Raw genomic sequence first — 22,117 nt, 5'->3', positions numbered from 1 at the left:
TTCTCCGAGAACCGAATTCCCGACGAACTCCACGTGGTTTACACTGGTCCGTGGCAGGCTCGGTTGTTCCCGCCTGACTCGGAAAACCTGAACAAGGGAAAATGTCATCATCCCGCTGTCGGATTCTCGCGAGATTCGGATTCCATATAAAGAGCTGCGCGTTGCCGCCATTTTTACTCGTGCATTGAAGAGAGAGCGGAGAGGACGTGGCTATGTTCTCTCAGTGGAAATCTCAATATCAGTGCCCAGTATCAGTGGTTACTTATTGCTGCTCAGTAATACTAGTAGTGTGTCTCTCCTGCTCAGTGTCAGTTCTCAGTAGTATCCTCATCAGTGCTCAGTATCACTGCTCATTGTCTTGTGCTGCATTGTGGTGCTCAGCATACAACAGTACATTACTAATAGTCCAGTGCTGCATCTTGCTGCTCATGTTGGCTATGCCCCAGCCCCTGAAGCATTCAAGCTGATTTCTTGCAGCAGCTGGGCACTGTAACAGCTCCAGAGCTGCTCTGTAAGGCAAGTAAAAGGGTGTTGGCCCTGCAGCACTACCTGTAGTTTGCATTGTGCGTTGGAAGGCACAAAGTAAGCAGACAGGAGAAGTCAGGAGAGTGCCCAAGGGCATAGAAGGCAGGGGCTCAAGAAAAGAGAAGTGGAAACAGACAGCAAACTAGGCTGGAGAGAGACCTGAGACAAAGAGATCTGAATTATACGAGTAGCCGACCAGAGGAAACACAAATTATGCAGTCAAGTGTCCCACATTTGGGGAAATCGTAGGAGCAGCACACCCAGAGTGCAATGGGTGAGCCTTGCCCTGGTAGAAGCACCTTCCTGATCATAGTATCTCACTTGGCAGGTAAGTAGGAGTTGGGCTTGAGCTGGGGAGGGTCGCTGCTCGGGCACCCCCCTGTCAAGTGAAGGAGATCCACAAACACAGTCCCCCACTACCACAATTAATGCAGTCGAGTTTCCCACATTTGGGGAAATCACAGGGGTCAGCATACCCAGAATGCAATGAATGAACCTCACCCTGGGAGAACAATCTTCATGACCATGGAAACTCCTATGCAAAATAAGTATGATTTGGGATAGGGCTGGGGAGGGCCGCTGCTCAGGCACATCTCTGTCAAGTAAAGGAGATTCAACTGAGGCAGCACAAGGGAACTCTCATCTGGGGACAACAACTGCAGGGAGAACACATATTTTCAGATGAACATGGGAGGGCAGAAGGCTGCCTAATACTGAAGCACCCCCAAACAACAAACCAAATGTAACAACTAGTAAAAGCATTCCTGGGAGAAGGTCTGCAGAAGACGGATTTGCATACGGTGATGTCATCCAAGCAGTGGGCCAAAGTTGGCTGGAACCCTCATCTGCATATGAAAAGAGAAAAGGGTTATGCAGGGCATGGCGGCCTTTTGCGGTGCTTGGATGACCCCTAGTTCGCATTAAATACCTCCACCCTCCTTCGGTGTGGGGCTCATGTTGGCTATGCCCCAGCCCCTGAAGCATTCAAGCTGATTTCTTGCAGCAGCTGGGCACTGTAACAGCTCCAGAGCTGCTCTGTACGGCAAGTAAAAGGGTGTGGGCCCTGCAGCACTACCTGTAGTACGCATTGTGCGTTGGAAGGCACAAAGTAAGCAGACGGGAGAAGTCAGGATAGTGCGCAAGGGCATAGAAGGGAGCGGCTCAAGAAAACAGAAGTGGAAACAGACAGCAAACTAGGCTGGAGAGAGACCTGAGACAAAGAGATCTGAATTATACGAGAGCCGACCAGGGGAAACACAAATTATGCAGTCAAGTTTCCCACATTTGGGGAAATCGCAGGAGCAGCACACCCAGAGTGCAATGGGTGAGCCTTGCCCTGGGAGAAGCACCTTCATGATCATAGTATCTCACCTGGCAGGTATGTAGGAGTTGGGCTAGAGCTGGGGAGGGTCGCTGCTCGGGTACCCCCCTGTCAAGTGAAGGAGATCAAACTGAGGCAGCACAATGGAACTCTCGAAAGAAGAACAAGGCTAGAGGAAGATCTGAGACAAAGAAATCTGACTTTTACCAGAGCTGACCAGAGGAAAACACAAACACAGTCCCCCACTACCACAAATAATGCAGTTGAGTTTCCCACATTTGGGGAAATCACAGGGGTCAGCATACCCAGAATGCAATGAATGAACCTCACCCTGGGAGAACAATCTTTATGACCATGGTATCTCCTATGCAAAATAAGTATGATTTGAGATAGGGCTGGGGAGGGCCGCTGCTCAGGCACATCTCTGTCAAGTAAAGGAGATTCAACTGAGGCAGCACAAGGGAACTCTCATCTGGGGACAACAACTGCCGGGAGAACACATATTTTCAGATGAACATGGGAGGGCAGAAGGCTGCCTAATACTGAAGCACGCCCAAACAACAAACCAAATGCAACAACTAGTACAAGCATTCCTGGGAGAAGGTCTGCAGAAGACGGATTTGCATACGGTGATGTCATCCAAGCAGTGGGCCAAAGTTGGCTGGAACCCTCATCTGCATATGTTGAAGATACAATTTGTGAATTGCATTTAACACTATCTCCCTTTCCTGGGGAGAAGATGGTAGGGCCGATTTGAAAAACCGGCGAGGAGGCACCTCTTCGAATTTCAGCTTGTAACCCTGAGAAACAATTTCTATTGCCTAGGGATCCACCTGCGAATGAACCCAGATGTGGCTGAAAACTCGAAGACGTGCCCCCAACTGGGCGGACTCCTTTAGCGGAGCCCCAGCGTCATGCGGTGGATTTTGTAGAGGCCGGAGAGGACTTCTGTTCCTGGGAACTAGCTGTGTTGTGCAGCTTCTTCCCTCTGCCCTTACCTCTGGCAAGAAAGGACGCACCTCGTACTTTCTTGTTTCTCTGTGATCGAAAGGACTGCATTTGATAATGTGGTGCTTTCTTAGGCTGTGAGGGAATATAAGGCAAAAAATTTGATTTACCAGCTGTAGCTGTGGAGACTAGGTCCGAGAGACCTTCCCCAAACAATTCCTCACCCCTGTAAGGTAAAACCTCCATATGCCTTTTTGAGTCGGCATCACCTGTCCATTGCCGGGTCCATAGGACTCGTCTAGCAGAAATCGACATAGCGTTTATTCTAGAACCCAGTAGACTAATGTCACTTTGAGCATCTCTCATATATAGGACAGCATCTTTTATATGCCCAATGGTCAATAACATAGCATCCTTATCTAGGGTCTCAATCTCTGCTGATAAGGTATCTGTCCATGCTGCCACCGCGCTACAACCCCGGCCGACGCAATTGCCGGTCTGAGTAAGGTACCAGAATGTGTGTAAATGGACTTTAGGGTAACCTCCTGCTTGCGGTCAGCAGGGTCCCTGATGGTAGCCGTATCCTGGGATGGCAGCGCTACCTTTTTGGATAAGCGTGTCAATGCTTTATCCACCCTAGGGGAGGATTCCCACCGTATCCTGTCCATTGGCGGGAAAGGATACGCCATAAGAATCCTTTTGGGAATCTGCAGCTTTTTGTCTGGAGATTCCCAAGCTTTTTCACATAATTCGTTCAACTCATGTGAGGGGGGAAAGGTTATCTCAGGTTTCTTTCCCTTATACATGTGTACCCTCGTGTCAGGGACAGGGGACTCTGTGATGTGCAAAACATCTTTTATTGCAATAATCATATATCGAATACATTTAGCCAATTTTGGCTGTAACTTTGCATCATCGTAGTCGACACTGGAGTCAGAATCTGTGTCGGTATCTGTGTCAACTATTTGGGATAGTGGGCGCTTTTGAGACCCCGAAGGTCCCTGCGACATAGGGACAGGCATGGGTTGACTCCCTGACTGTTCCCTAGCTTTAGCTTTGTCTAATCTCTTGTGTAATAAGTTTACATTAGCACTTAAAACATTCCACATATCCATCCAGTCAGGTGTCGGCGTTGTCGATGGAGACACCACATTAATTTGCTCCTGCTCCTCTCTAGGAGAGCCTTCTACCTCAGACATGTCGACACACGTGTACCGACACACCATACACTCAGGGAATCCTCTTATCTGAGGACAGTTCCCCAACAAGGCCCTTTGGAGAGACAGAGAGAGAGAGTATGCCAGCACACACCCCAGCGCTATATGACCCAGGAAAAAAACACAATAATTTTATGTTTACCCAGTAGCGCTGTATTTCCATATATGCATAATTTGTGTTTCCCCTGGTCGGCTCTCATATAAAGTGTTGTTGACCCCCCTCTCCCCCCCCCCGCCCCAATTGACAGGCAGAGGCGATCGCATTCTCTGCGGGGTGCCGCAGAAAATGCAGGCACATGCGTATGCTCTTAGCAATTTTTGCAGTTGGATCGCTTATTGTGATTGCAATCCAACCTGAATCAGGCCCTATTACCTATCACAATGCGCTGCGGGCAGTACAAAATTGGGATAATATAGGAGTAAAACTCCCAGACCTGTGCTCCTTAACTGTACCTGGTGGCTAGTGGAGCGGCTGCCCAGTAATCAGTGTCCACGCCAGTGCGCACACGGTCCACCCCCTACGGCCACGCTCCCCTTCATCAGCGGCCTCGTGATCCGGAAGGGCGGTGTGTGTGTGACTGACCTTAGGAAGAAACTGGAGCCTCCGCTGCAGTGACCCAGCAACCAGGGCACGGGAGTATACAGCGCCGCTGGGAGTGATGAAGCTGCAGTAAAGATGTCTATTAGACCTAGCCTGCTGCAGCCCTTGTAGATTCTCATAAAACAAGTTCTTCTTTTCTTGTCAAAATTAATAGCTAAGATTAGGCTGCCTGAGGCAGGCCCCTGTTAAGTGGCCTGCTACTGAAGGCACCAACTACAAACTGAGCTCCCTGTTCATGGAAGCGGGGTTATAGAGGAGGATGCGCTGAGCATCTTGGGAACAGTCAAAAGCTTTGAGCCGGTTGGTGCCTCAGATCAAGATCCTACTCTACACCCCAATGTGAATCCTTGTGGAGTCCAGTGTACCCCACAGAAGAAATTAATGTGTCACACCCATTGGCAGCAACCTTAGAATAGCTGCTGACGGGCACAATTGAGAAAGGAAGGGGGGGGGGGGGACATTTGAATCCAGCACATAGATGCAATTCAAATATGTAATTTGTACCTTCCTATTTTAAAATATAATGGATGAACCTCACCCTGTGAGAACAATCTTCATGATCAAGAGATCTCATATGCAAAATAAGTATGAGTTGGGATAGGGCTGGGGAGGGTGGCTGCTCGGGCAGCCCCTCCCCCGTCAAGTTAAGGAGATTCAACTGAGGACGCACAAGGGAACTCTCGTCTGGGGACAACAACTGCAGGGAGACCACATCTGTTCAGATGAACATGGGAGGGTGGAAGGCTGCCTAATATTGAAGCACCATCAAATATCAAACCATATGCAACAACTAGTACAAGCATTCCAGGGGGAAGGTCTGCAGAAGACGGATTTGCATACGGTGATGTCATCCAAGCAGTGGGCCAAAGTTGGCTGGAACCCTCATCTGCATATGAAAAGAGAAAAGGGGCATGCAGGGCATGGCGGCCTTTTGCGGTGCTTGGATGACCCCTAGTTCGCATTAAACACCCCCACCCTCCTTTGGTGTGGGGCTCATGTTGGCCATGCCCCATCCCCTGAAGCATTCAAGCTGATTTCTTGCAGCAGCTGGGCACTGTAACAGCTCCAGAGCTGTTCTGTAAGGCAAGTAAAAGGGTGTGGGCCCTGCAGCACCACCTGTAGTTCGCATTGTGCGTTGGAAGGCACAAAGTAAGCAGACGGGAGGAGAAGTCAGGATAGTGCGCAAGGGCATCCTTTTCTCTTAGTCCGTAGAGGATGCTGGGGTCACATTAAGAACCATGGGGTATAGACAGGATCCGCAAGAGACATGGGCACTTTAAGACTTTCAAAGGGTGTGAACTGGCTCCTCCCTCTATGCCCCTCCTCCAGACTCCAGTTATAGGAACTGTGCCCAGGGAGACGGACATTTCGAGGAAAGGATTTATTGTTAAACTAAGGTGAGCATCTTACCAGCTCACACCTTAAGCATGCCGCAGAACGTGGCATTCAACAGAACACAAGCCAACGGCATGAACAATTGCAGCAAAAAGCTGACCAGAACCATAACACAACATGTGTATAACCACAAGTAATAACTGCAGACACAGTATGGACTGGGACGGGTGCCCAGCATCCTCTACGGACTAAGAGAAAAGGATTTACCGGTAGGTATTAAAATCCTATTTTCTCATACGACCTAGAGGATGCTGGGGTCACATTAAGAACCATGGGGTTATACCAAAGCTCTTGAACGGGTGGGAGAGTGCGTACGACTCTGCAGCACCGAATGACCCAACTTGAGGTTATCATCAGCCAAGGTATCAAACTTGTAAAACTTAGCAAAAGTGTTTACTAAATAGCTGCTCGGCAAAGTTGCAATGCCGAGACTCCCCGACCAGCTGCCCAGGATGAACCCACCTTTCTAGTAGAATGGGTCTTCACCTAATTCAGTAACGGCAATCCTGCCGTGGAATGAGCATGCTGAATCTTACCACAGATCCAGCGCATAATGGTCTACATGGAAGCAGGACACCCAATCCTGTTGGGAGCATACAGGACAAACAGAGCCTCTGTTTTCCTAATCTGAACCGTTCTGGTGACATAAATTTTCAAAGTTCTGACCACAGCCAGAGACTTTGACTCAACGAAGGTGTCAGTGGCCAAAGGCACCATGTGGAAAGATGAACCACCTTCGGCAGAAATTGTTGACGTGTCCTCAATTCTGCTCTATCTTCATGAAAGATCAAAGATCAAAAGCTCTTGTGATACTGCATGGTTTGTACTGTTTTCCATGTGCTCCCAGATCTTTCAAGCAAGTAGCATGGTCAAGAAAGTTCTGTTTGAAAAGTAACAACATTTACTGTCATTGTTATAGAATTTGGGAGAAAAAACAAGAAGAAATCTGCACTGTTGACGCACTGGACAGAATGAATGAATCATAAAATATAACCTTTATTAAGTATGTATTAAAATTGGATAAATATTAATATTATTATCCCAAACTGCAGTGAAACATAAAGGTTAAAATCACAGAACTAACATACATGTGCATAAGAAGAATAAAGAGATGTGAAAAAAAGGTTTAAAAAGCGTGTCCGTGTGTGATTATTTTTGAAGGCACAACCCTGGCGGGGTTGTTTATATAGATATATATGTTGCTAATAATCACTTTCTAGCGTAATGTTATTAAATAGCTGTTAGTATCTATGTCGTCAGGTACCACTGGGTCATATCCTATATACTCCCTTCACTCAATAGGGGTTACCTCCCGGGAAGCCATCCCCATTGGCGAATTTGTGGGGGTGATTGAGTATAACCGGTAAGCTAACCTCCAATTTGTGGGGTGCTTAGGTAGATGGGGATCACTTATTTCTCTGTGTCCCCTAAGACTATATTCCTAAATTCAATACCATAGGGGGATAGCTTTCTATATCGGATAAGGAATCACTTGATAGGGAAATCTCTATGCATCATGGAAAGATCATATTTATTAATATCCAAACTAAAAAAATGATGAATAGCTTTAATTTAGCTGTTTAGATATAGTTAATTGGCGAGATATACCAACAGGTGCGGTTGCCTTAAGGAATATGGCAATTCCAATATAAATAGCAGCCCTCCTTCATATAATCAGCCAGATCTTATTAAATCTGGTCCAGATATAGCCGTTCAGATATACTTAATTGACAACATATATCTATCGGTGGGGTTGCCTTAAGGAATATAGCAATTCCAATTCTCATATAAATAGCAACCTTCCTTCATATATTCAGCCAGATCTTATTTAATCTGATCTAGGCGTAGGCAATAATGCTTTCCTTAGAGGTATAGCCACCTCAATTCTTATTAGGAAGCAAAGTGTCTGTCATAATGGTTTATCCAATTCATCTAAGAAATAATATATTCCATGTGTCAGAGATTCATTACTCTCTATTTACACTGTTAAAGAGTTAATTCTTATTATGTTACAGTGTAATGAAATTATCATATAGGGAGATGTGGCAATTCCATGTGCTATATATATAATAACCCTTAGTGGTCCAGATTCCACAATGAGGAATTTTCTTATAAACCGCTGAAACACACAGCTGTTTGACTGACTTCCAAATATATCTATCTCACTTTGTAACAGTCTTATGATAGAGAAACTGTTACATATTCGGTCACTTAGTTATCTAAAGGTAAACAGACTCAGTGTGAGGGTAATATAATATATCAAATGCGCTGTCAATAATCGTGGTAACTGGTGTAATAATGTGGTATATTGAGTATGCTAGTAAGGCATATAACTGCTCTCCAGCCTTTAAGTGTTACCAATCAATTTGTTACACTGTAAAGGATTTATGGTGTCCTGTTAGGACATGCAGCTGCTAGGCTGACTCAAAGATTTATCCATTTGTAACAATTATGTAACAGTTATATACATGTTACTGGTATTACATAGAAATAGTATGACACAGGCCAGCAGTCCCATGTGTCTAGATTCCACAATAGGAGATTTTCTTTGTCTTATAAACTGCTGGAACACACAGCTGCTAGACTGACTTCAAATATATATATTACTTTGTAACAGTCTTATAGTAAAGAGACTGTTACACACTGTCATTTAGTTATCTCAAGGTTAGCAGATTCTGTGTGAGGATAGTGTTCTGTTAGAACATGCAGCTGCTAGGCTGACTCATAGAAAATGTATCCATTTGTAACAAATGACACATACAGCATTAAATTAATATCTATAGCAGCCCATGTGACATCTCTACTCTTATCATAATTGTCTGGTTATTGCCAATCTGGACAGCAGGAGTGATATATATTCACTAGTCCCAATATCCCATCATATAAATATACCCACACTGATATACTTTCTTATCAAGAGTTATTAGTAGCTATCTGTATGCACTTTAGACATTGTAATTGCTAAGTGACATCATATCTAGTGTATTCCTTTCTTATAGCTCAGCTTCTATTCCCTATTAGTGGAGACTAACAGCTAACATCATAATCATATATTTTTGTTTTATAACATTTCACATGAGTCAAATACACGCGGACACGCCGTGCCCTACACGCGTGTTTCACTGCATCTATGGCAACTTACATTAAAGCTAACAAGAAAGCACACTCGTTCTGTCTTTAAACTGATAAAAGAAACCCCAATAATATGGGGCATGCAAAAATTGAGACAAAACTCAGTTTTGCTCCTCTCCACGGAAATCTTTAGTAAAAGGCGAAAGATTTGTTCGTTCTGAAGAGAAACCAGAGCATGACCAAGATTCCACCTGTCGCCTGAGTGCCATGCCAGCAGTCCTCATTCAGCTCAAAGTGAGCACCCAATATGAAAGAAAGAAAGCAGATTTCTCACCAGGCTTCCCCTTGCTATAAGCATGGTTTGTACTCTTTTCCATGTGCTCCCAGATCTTTCAAGCAATTAGTATGGTAAAGAAAGTTCTGCTTGAAAAGAAACAGACATTTACTGTCATTGTTATACAAATAAACTTACATTAAAGCCAACAAGAAAGCACACTCGTTCTGTCTTTAAACTGATAAAAGAAACCCCAATAATATGGGGCATGCAAAAATTGAGATAAAACTCAGTTTTGCTCCTCTCCACGGAAATCTTTAATAAAAGGCGAAAGATTTGTTCATTCTGAAGAGAAACCAGAGCATGACCAAGATTCCACCTGTCGCCTGAGTGCCATGCCAGCAGTCCTCATTCAGATCAAAGTGAGCGCCCAATTTGAAAGAAAGCAGATTTCTCACCTGGCTTCTCCTTGCTATAAGCATGGTTTGTACTGTATTCCATGTGCTCCCAGATCTTTCAAGCAAGTAGCATGGTCAAGAAAGTTCTGTTTGAAAAGAAACAAACATTTACTGTAATTTCTATGCAAATGAGCTTTCATTAAAGCACACTCATTCTATCTTTAAACCGATAAAAGAAACCCCAAAAAGATGGGGCATGCAAAAATTGAGGTAAAACTCAGTTTTGCTCCTCTCCACGGAAATCTTTAGTAAAAGGCGAAAGATTTGTTCGTTCTGAAGAGAAACCAGAGCACGACCAAGATTTTCATCTGAAAATATGTGTTCTCCCTGCAGTTGTTGTCCCCAGATGAGAGTTCCCTTGTGCTGCCTCAGTTGAATCTCCTTTACTTGACAGAGATGTGCCTGAGCAGCGGCCCTCCCCAGCCCTATCCCAAATCATACTTATTTTGCATAGGAGATACCATGGTCATGAAGATTATTCTCCCAGGGTGAGGTTCATTCATTGCATTCTGGGTATGCTGACCCCTGTGATTTCCCCAAATGTGGGAAACTCGACTGCTTTATTTGTGGTAGTGGGGGACTGTGTTTGTGTTTTCCTCTGGTCAGCTCTGGTAAAAGTCAGATTTCTTTGTTTCAGATCTTCCTCTAGCCTTGTTCTTCTTTCGAGAGTTCCCTTGTGCTGCCTCAGTTGGATCTCCTTCACTTGACAGGGGGGTGCCCAAGCAGAGACCCTCCCCAGCTCTAGCCCAACTCCTACTTACCTGCCAGGTGAGATACTATGATCATGAAGGTGCTTCTCCCAGGGCAAGACTAAGAGAAAAGGATTTACCGGTAGGTATTAAAATCCTATTTTCTCATACGACCTAGAGGATGCTGGGGTCACATTAAGAACCATGGGGTTATACCAAAGCTCTTGAACGGGTGGAAGAGTGCGTACGACTCTGCAGCACCGAATGATCCAACTTGAGGTTATCATCGGCCAAGGTATCAAACTTGTAAAACTTAGCAAAAGTGTTTACTAAATAGCTGCTCGGCAAAGTTGCAATGCCGAGACTCCCCGACCAGCTGCCCAGGATGAACCCACCTTTCTAGTAGAATGGGTCTTCACCTAAATCAGTAACGGCAATCCTGCCGTGGAATGAGCATGCTGAATCTTACCACAGATCCAGCGCATAATGGTCTGCATGGAAGCAGGACACCCAATCCTGTTGGGAGCATACAGGACAAACAGAGCCTCTGTTTTCCTAATCTGAACCGTTCTGGTGACATAAATTTTCAAAGTTCTGACCACAGCCAGAGACTTTGACTCAACGAAGGTGTCAGTGGCCAAAGGCACCATGTGGAAAGATGAACCACCTTCGGCAGAAATTGTTGACGTGTCCTCAATTCTGCTCTATCTTCATGAAAGATCAAATAAAGGCTCTTGTGATACTGCATGGTTTGTACTGTTTTCCATGTGCTCCCAGATCTTTCAAGCAAGTAGCATGGTCAAGAAAGTTCTGTTTGAAAAGAAACAAACATTTACTGTCATTTCTATGCAAATGAGCTTACATTAAAGCACACTCATTCTATCTTTAAACCGATAAAAGAAACCCCAAAAAGATGGGGCATGCAAAAATTGAGGTAAAACTCAGTTTTGCTCCTCTCCACGGAAATCTTTAGTAAAAGGCGAAAGATTTGTTCGTTCTGAAGAGAAACCAGAGCACGACCAAGATTTTCATCTGAAAATATGTGTTCTCCCTGCAGTTGTTGTCCCCAAATGAGAGTTCCCTTGTGCTGCCTCAGTTGAATCTCCTTTACTTGACAGAGATGTGCCTGAGCAGCGGCCCTCCCCAGCCCTATCCCAAATCATTCTTATTTTGCATAGGAGATACCATGGTCATGAAGATTGTTTTCCCAGGGTGAGGTTCATTCATTGCATTCTGGGTATGCTGACCCCTGTGATTTCCCCAAATGTGGGAAACTCGACTGCATTATTTGTGGTAGTGGGGGACTGTGTTTGTGCTTTCCTCTGGTCAGCTCTGGTAAAAGTCAGATTTCTTTGTCTCAGATCTTCCTAGAGGCCTTGTTCTTCTTTCGAGAGTTCCCTTGTGCTGCCTCAGTTGGATCTCCTTCACTTGACAGGGGGTGCCCGAGCAGCAATCCTCCACAGCTCTAGCCCAACTTCTACTTACCTGCCAGGTGAGATACTATGATCTTCACTGTTAGGGCAATCAGGATGTGGAATTCCCTGCCAGGGAAGGTGGTAATGGCGGACTCTGTAATTGGATTTAAAAAAGGAATGGATACATTTCTGAATGAAAAAGCTATCCAAGGTTATAATACTTAAAATATCAACATGGTTAATCCGGGGGTAACATGAGTTATAGTAGCTAACTAGTCATAAAACATTATTCAGCAAGTATGTAGAATCATCACAACTTAAAACAGGTTGAACACTATGGGCAATTTGCCTCTATTCAACCTCAAAAACTATGTTACTATATGTTACTATATTACTATGTTACTGTAGTATACAGAAAACCAAAATGCAATGAACAGTGATAGTGAGCACTGATGAGGATACTAGAACTGACACTGAGCAGCAAGATGCAGCACTGGACTATTAGTAATGTACTGTAGTATGCTGAGCACCACAATGCAGCACAAGACAATGAGCAGTGATACTGAGCACTGATGAGGATACTACTGAGAACTGACACTGAGCAGGAGAGACACACTACTAGTATTACTGAGCAGCAATAAGTAACCACTGATACTGAGCACTGATATTGAGATTTCCACTGAGAGAACATAGCCACGTCCATTCCGCTCTCTCTTCAATGCACGAGTAAAAATGGCGGCAACGCGCAGCTCTTTATATGGAATCCGAATCTCGCGAGAATCCGACAGCGGGATGATGACATTTTCCCTTGTTCAGGTTTTCCGAGTCAGGCGGGAACAACCGAGCCTGCCTCGGACCAGTGTAAACCACGTGGAGTTCGTGGGGAATTCGGTTCTCGGAGAACCGAACCCGCTCCTCTCTACCTTATACCCATCAATTTTTTTATTTTCAATCTAAGCCCCTGCAGTTTTCTGTAAGCATCTGCTTCGCTATGATGATCAACAAGTCACAAGGGCAAACACTCAGGGCTTGAGGCGTAGATCTTAGGACCAGCTGCTACAAGCATGGCAGAGGTGTCACTATTACTTGTGACACCCAGAGAGGTGGCGAGGGAGATTGTAATGCAGTGCGCGCAGATAAGCAGCGCAATGGTAAAAAGGAGGCATGGTTTCATAGGTAGGGGCGTGGCCTGGTGGCCTGAATCTACATTTTGTTGCTCCGGGTGTCCCGGGGGTTGGGGGCTGCACCCGGGGACTAGTGTGTGAGCGGTGCTGGCTCCTGCACAGTGAAAAGGCATGGCCACCCAGCATGACGCCTCCCTTCTTGACCATGCCGTAATTGCATTAGCACTGCAGTTCAGCGTGATCATAAAAAATGGTGTAGCCTCCTGCTGGTGCAGACTGTATGTGCGCGCAGGAAGCCGCCACCATTTTTGTGATCACAGCGGCTGAATGTGATGTCATACAGCCGCTGTGACCACGCCCCCTGTGTCTCCTCCGTTGCAGACCCCATTTTGAAGCCTTGCCCCCGCACCGCTCCATCCCTGACTTGGAAATGGAGTGTTGCTGACCCACCTATCCCCCCCCCCCGCCCCGATTGACAGAAAATGCAGGCACATGCGTATGCTCTTAGCAATTTTTGCAGTTGGATCGCTTATTGTGATTGCAATCCAACCTGAATCAGGCCCTATTACCTATCACAATGCGCTGCGGGCAGTACAAAATTGGGTTAATATAGGAGAAAAACCCCCAGACCTGTGCTCCTTAACTGTACCTGGTGGCTAGTGGAGCGGCTGCCCAGTAATCAGTGTCCACGCCAGTGCGCACACGGTCCACCCCCTACGGCCACGCTCCCCTTCATCAGCGGCCTCGTGATCCGGAAGGGTGGTGTGTGTGTGACTGACCTTAGGATGAAACCGGAGCCTCCGCTGCAGTGACCCAGCAACCGGGGCACGGGAGTATACAGCGCCGCTGGGAGTGATGAAGCTGCAGTAAAGATGTCTATTAGACCTAGCCTGCTGCAGCCCTTGTAGATTCTCATAAAACAAGTTCTTCTTTTCTTGTCAAAATTTATTGCTAAGAATAGGCTGCCTGAGGAAGGCCCCTGTTAAGTGGCCTGCTACTGAAGGCACCAACTACAAACTGAGCTCCCTGTTCATGGAAGCGGGGTTATAGAGGAGAATGCACTGAGCATCTTGGGAACAGTCAAAAGCTTTGAGCCGGTTGGTGCCTCAGATCAAGATCCTACTCTACACCCCAATGTGAATCCTTGTGGAGTCCAGTGTACCCCACAGAAGAAATAAATGTGTCACACCCATTGGCAGCAACCTTAGAATAGCTGCTGACGGGCACAATTGAGAATGGAAGGGGGGGGGGGGACATTTGAATCCAGCACATAAATGCAATTCAAATATGTAATTTGTACCTTCCTATTTTAAAATATAATGGATGAACCTCACCCTGTGAGAACAATCTTCATGATCAAGAAATCTCATATGCAAAATAAGTATGAGTTGGGATAGGGCTGGGGAGGGTGTCTGCTCTGGCAGCCCCTCCCCTGTCAAGTTAAGGAGATTCAACTGAGGAAGCACAAGGGAACTCTCGTCTGGGGACAACAACTGCAGGGAGACCACATCTTTTCAGATGAACATGGGAGGGCGGAAGGCTGCCTAATACTGAAGCACCATCAAATATCAAACCATATGCAACATCTAGTACAAGCATTCCTGGGGGAAGGTCTGCAGCAGACGGATTTGCATACAGTGATGTTATCCAAGCAGTGGGCCAAAGTTGGCTGGAACCCTCATCTGCATATGAAAAGAGAAAAGGGGCGTGCAGGGCATGGCGGCCTTTTGCAGTGCTTGGATGACCCCTAGTTCTCATTAAACACCCCCACCCTCCTTTGGTGTGGGGCTCATGTTGGCCATGCCCCATCCCCTGAAGCATTCAAGCTGATTTCTTGCAGCAGCTGGGCACTGTAACAGCTCCAGAGCTGTTCTGTAAGGCAAGTAAAAGGGTGTGGGCCCTACAGCACCACCTGTAGTTCGCATTGTGCGTTGGAAGGCACAAAGTAAGCAGACGGGAGGAGAAGTCAGGATAGTGCGCAAGGGCATCCTTTTCTCTTAGTCCGTAGAGGATGCTGGGGTCACATTAAGAACCATGGGGTATAGACGGGATCCGCAAGAGACATGGGCACTTTAAGACTATCAAAGGGTGTGAACTGGCTCCTCCCTCTATGCCCCTCCTCCAGACTCCAGTTATAGGAACTGTGCCCAGGGAGACGGACATTTCGAGGAAAGGATTTATTGTTAAACTAAGGTGAGCATCTTACCAGCTCACACCTTAAGCATGCCGCAGAACGTGGCATTCAACAGAACACAAGCCAACGGCATGAACAATTGCAGCAAAAAGCTGACCAGAACCATAACACAACATGTGTATAACCACAAGTAATAACTGCAGACACAGTATGGACTGGGACGGGTGCCCAGCATCCTCTACAGACTAAGAGAAAAGGATTTACCGGTAGGTATTAAAATCCTATTTTCTCATACGACCTAGAGGATGCTGGGGTCACATTAAGAACCATGGGGTTATACCAAAGCTCTTGAACGGGTGGAAGAGTGCGTACGACTCTGCAGCACCGAATGACCCAACTTGAGGTTATCATCGGCCAAGGTATCAAACTTGTAAAACTTAGCAAAAGTGTTTACTAAATAGCTGATCGGCAAAGTTGCAATGCCGAGACTCCCCGACCAGCTGCCCAGGATGAACCCACCTTTCTAGTAGAATGGGTCTTCACCTAATTCAGTAACGGCAATCCTGCCGTGGAATGAGCATGCTGAATCTTACCACAGATCCAGCGCATAATGGTCTGCATGGAAGCAGGACACCCAATCCTGTTGGGAGCATACAGGACAAACAGAGCCTCTGTTTTCCTAATCTGAACCGTTCTGGTGACATAAATTTTCAAAGTTCTGACCACAGCCAGAGACTTTGACTCAACGAAGGTGTCAGTGGCCAAAGGCACCATGTGGAAAGATGAACCACCTTCGGCAGAAATTGTTGACGTGTCCTCAATTCTGCTCTATCTTCATGAAAGATCAAATAAAGGCTCTTGTGATACTGCATGGTTTGTACTGTTTTCCATGTGCTCCCAGATCTTTCAAGCAAGTAGCATGGTCAAGAAAGTTCTGTTTGAAAAGAAACAAACATTTACTGTCATTGTTATGCAAATAAACTTACATTAAAGCTAACAAGAAAGCACACTCGTTCTGTCTTTAAACTGATAAAAGAAACCCCAATAATATGGGCATACCTCCCAACTTTGTCGGCTCGCATAGAGGGACACACGCGTGGCGAAGTCGTGCGCGCTCCCAAAAAGGGCGTGGCCTAAGTAAAAGGGGTGTGGCTTCGCGGGAGGACCCGCGATCACGAGTCACGCCCCCGTTTTCAGCACTGAGGGGGCATGCCCAGCGCTCTGTGAGCCACTGGCATGCCACCTCTCCCTCTGACTTCAGTGAATAGACGCTGTGCGCATGCGCACAGCGTCTATTCACCGCTGCTCTGCTAAGCAGGGCAGCGACAGACAGAGCCTCCCAATTGTCCTCCCCACTGCGGGACACTGCGGCCCGCAGGTGGGACAGCGGGACAGTCCCCAAAAAACGGGACTGTCCCGCAAAAATCGGGACAGTTGGGAGGTATGATATGGGGCATGCAAAAATTGAGATAAAACTCAGTTTTGCTCCTCTCCACGGAAATCTTTAATAAAAGGCGAAATATTTGTTAGTTCTGAAGAGAAACCAGAGCATGACCAAGATTCCACCTGTCGCCTGAGTGCCATGCCAGCAGTTCTCATTCAGCCAGGGCCGGCGCTACCACTAGGCAGCTTTAGGCAGCTGCCTATGGGCGGCGACCACTGGTTAGTGAACGAAAGTGAAAGAGAACACTTTTTTATCATGTTCCTCAGCAGAAACAGAGGAGCTGCTCGTGTGCGCCCACCACGTCTGTCTGACTCTGCCTTCAAAAGTGAGTTGACTGACTGTGTGCCTACTTCTGCAACCCTGCCGTGCCGCCGCCCCCCCACCTCTGCGATCATAACACATTCCACTATGTTATGTGGGCTATGTGCAGCCTGCTGCCGCCTGTGCTCCTGAGTCCGGGGTCCCGGGTCCCACAGTATCAGCCTATCACTGACTACCCGCCGCTCCCCCACGCGATGGTCTCCCGCGTCCCCCCCCATCACCCCTGCATTTGGGCACAGGGCACATGAAGGAGAGTCACCCGCTGGCCTGGTCCGCTCCGCATCACTGACTACCCGCCGCTCCCCCACGCGATGGTCTCCCGCGCCGCGTCCCCCCCCCCCATCACCCCTGCATTTGGGCACAGGGCACATGAAGGAGAGTCACCCGCTGGCCTGGTCCGCACTGCTGCCGCATCGGGCGCCGCCTCTCCCTACAATCCAGTGCAAATTGTTATCCGCGCTACCCCCCCAATCCCGCGACCGGCTCCCGCATCAGTACCTGCTGCTGCCTCTTTTTGTGACAAGCGCCCCCACAGCTATTAGGCTCCCGCTGCACCCCCCCCCCCCTCCCCTCCTGTTAGCTTTAATGTAAGTTTATTTGCATAACAATGACAGTAAATGTTTGTTTCTTTTCAAACAGAACTTTCTTGACCATGCTACTTGCTTTAAAGATCTGGGAGCACATGGAATACAGTACAAACCATGCTTATAGCAAGGAGAAGCCAGGTGAGAAATCTGCTTTCTTTCAAATTGGGCGCTCACTTTGATCTGAATGAGGACTGCTGGCACAGCACTCAGGCGACAGGTGGAATCTTGGTCATGCTCTGGTTTCTCTTCAAAACGAACAAATCTTTCGCCTTTTATTAAAGATTATCCGTGGAGAGGAGCAAAACTGAGTTTTATCTCAATTTTTGCATGCTCCATATTATTGGGGTTTCTTTTATCAGTTTAAAGACAGAACGAGTGTGCTTTAATGTAAGCTCATTTGCATAGAAATTACAGTAAATGTTTGTTTCTTTTCAAACAGAACTTTCTTGACCACACTAATTGCTTGAAAGATCTGGGAGCACAAGGAAAAGAGTACAAACCATGTTTATAGCAAGGGGAAGCCTGGTGAGAAATCTGCTTTCTTTCATTCAAATTGGGTGCTCACTTTCAGCTGAATGAGAACTGCTGGCATGGCACTCAGGCGACAGGTGGAATCTTGGTCATGCTCTGGTTTCTCTTCAGAACTAACAAATATTTCGCCTTTTATTAAAGATTTCCGTGGAGAGGAGCAAAACTGAGTTTTATCTCAATTTTTGCATGCCCCATATCATACCTCCCAACTGTCCCGATTTTCGCGGGACAGTCCCGTTTTTTGGGGACTGTCCCGCTGTCCCACCTGCGGGCCGCAGTGTCCCGCAGTGGGGAGGACAATTGGGAGGCTCTGTCTGTCGCTGCCCTGCTTAGCAGAGCAGCGGTGAATAGACGCTGTGCGCATGCGCACAGCGTCTATTCACTGAAGTCAGAGGGAGAGGTGGCATGCCAGCGGCTCACAGAGCGCTGGGCATGCCCCCTCAGTGCCGAAAACGGGGGCGTGACTCGCGATCGCGGGTCCTCCCGCGAAGCCACGCCCCCTTTTACTTAGGCCACGCCCTTTTTGGGAGCGCTCGCGACTTCGCCGCGCGTGTGTCCCTCTTTGCGAGCCGACAAAGTTGGGAGGTATGCCCATATTATTGGGGTTTCTTTTATCAGTTTAAAGACAGAACGAGTGTGCTTTCTTGTTAGCTTTAATGTAAGTTTATTTGCATAACAATGACAGTAAATGTTTGTTTCTTTTCAAACAGAACTTTCTTGACCATGCTACTTGCTTGAAAGATCTGGGAGCACATGGAAAACAGTACAAACCATGCAGTATCACAAGAGCCTTTATTTGATCTTTCATGAAGATAGAGCAGAATTGAGGACACGTCAACAATTTCTGCCGAAGGTGGTTCATCTTTCCACATGGTGCCTTTGGCCACTGACACCTTCGTTGAGTCAAAGTCTCTGGCTGTGGTCAGAACTTTGAAAATTTATGTCACCAGAACGGTTCAGATTAGGAAAACAGAGGCTCTGTTTGTCCTGTATGCTCCCAACAGGATTGGGTGTCCTGCTTCCATGCAGACCATTATGCGCTGGATCTGTGGTAAGATTCAGCATGCTCATTCCACGGCAGGATTGCCGTTACTGATTTAGGTGAAGACCCATTCTACTAGAAAGGTGGGTTCATCCTGGGCAGCTGGTCGGGGAGTCTCGGCATTGCAACTTTGCCGAGCAGCTATTTAGTAAACACTTTTGCTAAGTTTTACAAGTTTGATACCTTGGCCGATGATAACCTCAAGTTGGGTCATTCGGTGCTGCAGAGTCGTACGCACTCTTCCACCCGTTCAAGAGCTTTGGTATAACCCCATGGTTCTTAATGTGACCCCAGCATCCTCTAGGTCGTATGAGAAAATAGGATTTTAATACCTACCGGTAAATCCTTTTCTCTTAGTCTGTAGAGGATGCTGGGCACCCGTCCCAGTCCATACTGTGTCTGCAGTTATTACTTGTGGTTATACACATGTTGTGTTATGGTTCTGGTCAGCTTTTTGCTGCAATTGTTCATGCCGTTGGCTTGTGTTCTGTTGAATGCCACGTTCTGCGGCATGCTTAAGGTGTGAGCTGGTAAGATGCTCACCTTAGTTTAACAATAAATCCTTTCCTGGAAAATGTCCGTCTCCCTGGGCACAGTTCCTATAACTGGAGTCTGGAGGAGGGGCATAGAGGGAGGAGCCAGTTCACACCCTTTGATAGTCTTAAAGTGCCCATGTCTCTTGCGGATCCTGTCTATACCCCATGGTTCTTAATGTGACCCCAGCATCCTCTACGGACTAAGAGAAAAGGATGCCCTTGCGCACTATCCTGACTTCTCCTCCCGTCTGCTTACTTTGTGCCTTCCAACGCACAATGCAAACTACAGGTGGTGCTGCAGGGCCCACACCCTTTTACTTGCCTTACAGAACAGCTCTGGAGCTGTTACAGTGCCCAGCTGCTGCCAGAAATCAGCTTGAATGCTTCAGGGGATGGGGCATGGCCAACATGAGCCCCACACCAAAGGAGGGTGGGGGTGTTTAATGAGAACTAGGGGTCATCCAAGCACTGCAAAAGGCCGCCATGCCCTGCACGCCCCTTTTCTCTTTTCATATGCAGATGAGGGTTCCAGCCAACTTTGGCCCACTGCTTGGATAACATCACTGTATGCAAATCCGTCTGCTGCAGACCTTCCCCCAGGAATGCTTGTACTAGATGTTGCATATGGTTTGATATTTGATGGTGCTTCAGTATTAGGCAGCCTTCCGCCCTCCCATGTTCATCTGAAAAGATGTGGTCTCCCTGCAGTTGTTGTCCCCAGACGAGAGTTCCCTTGTGCTTCCTCAGTTGAATCTCCTTAACTTGACGGGGGAGGGGCTGCCCGAGCAGCCACCCTCCCCAGCCCTATCCCAACTCATACTTATTTTGCATATGAGATCTCTTGATCATGAAGATTGTTCTCACAGGGTGAGGTTCATCCATTATATTTTAAAATAGGAAGGTACAAATTACATATTTGAATTGCATTTATGTGCTGGATTCAAATGTCCCCCCCCCCCCCCCTTCCATTCTCAATTGTGCCCGTCAGCAGCTATTCTAAGGTTGCTGCCAATGGGTGTGACACATTAATTTCTTCTGTGGGGTACACTGGACTCCACAAGGATTCACATTGGGGTGTAGAGTAGGATCTTGATCTGAGGCACCAACCGGCTCAAAGCTTTTGACTGTTCCCAAGATGCTCAGTGCATTCTCCTCTATAACCCCGCTTCCATGAACAGGGAGCTCAGTTTGTAGTTGGTGCCTTCAGTAGCAGGCCACTTAACAGGGGCCTGCCTCAGGCAGCCTATTCTTAGCTATAAATTTTGACAAGAAAAGAAGAACTTGTTTTATGAGAATCTACAAGGGCTGCAGCAGGCTAGGTCTAATAGACATCTTTACTGCAGCTTCATCACTCCCAGCGGCGCTGTATACTCCCATGCCCTGGTTGCTGGGTCACTGCAGCGGAGGCTCCGGTTTCATCCTAAGGTCAGTCACACACACACCACCCTTCCGGATCACGAGGCCGCTGATGAAGGGGAGCGTGGCCGTAGGGGGTGGACCGTGTGCGCACTGGCGTGGACACTGATTACTGGGCAGCCGCTCCACTAGCCACCAGGTACAGTTAAGGAGCACAGGTCTGGGGGGTTTTCTCCTATATTAACCCAATTTTGTACTGCCCGCAGCGCATTGTGATAGGTATTAGGGCCTGATTCAGGTTGGATTGCAATCACAATAAGCGATCCAACTGCAAAAATTGCTAAGAGCATACGCATGTGCCTGCATTTTCTGCGGCACCCCGTAGAGAATGCGATCGCCTCTGCCTGTCAATCGGGGCGGGGGGGGGATAGGTGGGTCAGCAACACTCCATTTCCAAGTCAGGGATGGAGCGGTGCGGGGGCAAGGCTTCAAAATGGGGTCTGCAACGGAGGAGACACAGGGGGCGTGGTCACAGCGGCTGTATGACATCACATTCAGCCGCTGTGATCACAAAAATGGTGGCGGCTTCCTGCGCGCACATACAGTCTGCACCAGCAGGAGGCTACACCATTTTTTATGATCACGCTGAACTGCAGTGCGACTGCAATTACAGCATGGTCAAGAAGGGAGGCGTCATGCTGGGTGGCCATGCCCTTTCACTGTGCAGGAGCCAGCACCGCTCACACACTAGTCCCCGGGTGCAGCCCCCAACCCCCGGGACACCCGGAGCAACAAAATGTAGATTCAGGCCGCCAGGCCACGCCCCTACCTATGAAACCATGCCTCCTTTTTACCATTGCGCTGCTTATCTGCGCGCACTGCATTACAATCTCCCTCGCCACCTCTCTGGGTGTCACCAGTGATAGTGACACCTCTGCCATGCTTGTAGCAGCTGGTCCTAAGATCTACGCCTCAAGCCCTGAGTGTTTGCCCTTGTGACTTGTTGATCATCATAGCGAAGCAGATGCTTACAGAAAACTGCAGGGGCTTAGATTGAAAATAAAAAAATTGATAGGTATAAGGTAGAGAGGAGCGGGTTCGGTTCTCCGAGAACCGAATTCCCCACG

General features: G+C 47.3%; 13 non-coding genes across 13 annotated transcripts; 4 read left to right on the top strand and 9 right to left on the bottom strand.

Moving 5' to 3' along the window:
• Positions 1–697: 697 nt before the first annotated feature.
• LOC135031166 (U1 spliceosomal RNA) lies at positions 698–861 on the bottom strand. Its single transcript, XR_010227009.1, has one exon. It is a non-coding gene; the product is annotated as a U1 spliceosomal RNA (small nuclear RNA).
• A 53-nt stretch (positions 862–914) lies between these two features.
• On the bottom strand, positions 915–1,077 carry LOC135031068 (U1 spliceosomal RNA). The gene has a single exon (XR_010226938.1). It is a non-coding gene; the product is annotated as a U1 spliceosomal RNA (small nuclear RNA).
• Positions 1,078–1,748: 671 nt separating this feature from the next.
• LOC135031122 (U1 spliceosomal RNA) lies at positions 1,749–1,911 on the bottom strand. Its single transcript, XR_010226982.1, has one exon. It is a non-coding gene; the product is annotated as a U1 spliceosomal RNA (small nuclear RNA).
• Positions 1,912–2,063: 152 nt separating this feature from the next.
• On the bottom strand, positions 2,064–2,227 carry LOC135031247 (U1 spliceosomal RNA). Its single transcript, XR_010227082.1, has one exon. It is a non-coding gene; the product is annotated as a U1 spliceosomal RNA (small nuclear RNA).
• A 6,973-nt stretch (positions 2,228–9,200) lies between these two features.
• LOC135031196 (U5 spliceosomal RNA) lies at positions 9,201–9,316 on the bottom strand. Its single transcript, XR_010227033.1, has one exon. It is a non-coding gene; the product is annotated as a U5 spliceosomal RNA (small nuclear RNA).
• Positions 9,317–9,602: 286 nt separating this feature from the next.
• Positions 9,603–9,718, bottom strand: LOC135031212 (U5 spliceosomal RNA). Its single transcript, XR_010227049.1, has one exon. It is a non-coding gene; the product is annotated as a U5 spliceosomal RNA (small nuclear RNA).
• Positions 9,719–9,988: 270 nt separating this feature from the next.
• LOC135031188 (U5 spliceosomal RNA) lies at positions 9,989–10,104 on the bottom strand. Its single transcript, XR_010227025.1, has one exon. It is a non-coding gene; the product is annotated as a U5 spliceosomal RNA (small nuclear RNA).
• Positions 10,105–10,248: 144 nt separating this feature from the next.
• On the top strand, positions 10,249–10,412 carry LOC135031042 (U1 spliceosomal RNA). The gene has a single exon (XR_010226912.1). It is a non-coding gene; the product is annotated as a U1 spliceosomal RNA (small nuclear RNA).
• A 989-nt stretch (positions 10,413–11,401) lies between these two features.
• LOC135031187 (U5 spliceosomal RNA) lies at positions 11,402–11,517 on the bottom strand. Its single transcript, XR_010227024.1, has one exon. It is a non-coding gene; the product is annotated as a U5 spliceosomal RNA (small nuclear RNA).
• A 144-nt stretch (positions 11,518–11,661) lies between these two features.
• On the top strand, positions 11,662–11,825 carry LOC135031034 (U1 spliceosomal RNA). The gene has a single exon (XR_010226904.1). It is a non-coding gene; the product is annotated as a U1 spliceosomal RNA (small nuclear RNA).
• A 4,787-nt stretch (positions 11,826–16,612) lies between these two features.
• Positions 16,613–16,725, bottom strand: LOC135031227 (U5 spliceosomal RNA). The gene has a single exon (XR_010227063.1). It is a non-coding gene; the product is annotated as a U5 spliceosomal RNA (small nuclear RNA).
• A 1,031-nt stretch (positions 16,726–17,756) lies between these two features.
• LOC135031223 (U5 spliceosomal RNA) lies at positions 17,757–17,873 on the top strand. The gene has a single exon (XR_010227059.1). It is a non-coding gene; the product is annotated as a U5 spliceosomal RNA (small nuclear RNA).
• Positions 17,874–18,147: 274 nt separating this feature from the next.
• On the top strand, positions 18,148–18,260 carry LOC135031226 (U5 spliceosomal RNA). Its single transcript, XR_010227062.1, has one exon. It is a non-coding gene; the product is annotated as a U5 spliceosomal RNA (small nuclear RNA).
• The last annotated feature ends 3,857 nt before the right edge of the window (positions 18,261–22,117 follow it).

Source organism: Pseudophryne corroboree, unplaced genomic scaffold (genome assembly GCF_028390025.1).
Source record: "Pseudophryne corroboree isolate aPseCor3 unplaced genomic scaffold, aPseCor3.hap2 scaffold_512, whole genome shotgun sequence".
Taxonomy (NCBI): domain Eukaryota; kingdom Metazoa; phylum Chordata; class Amphibia; order Anura; family Myobatrachidae; genus Pseudophryne; species Pseudophryne corroboree.
The sequence above is the reverse complement of the archived record's forward strand: the minus strand, read 5'-3'. Positions and strand labels throughout refer to the sequence as shown.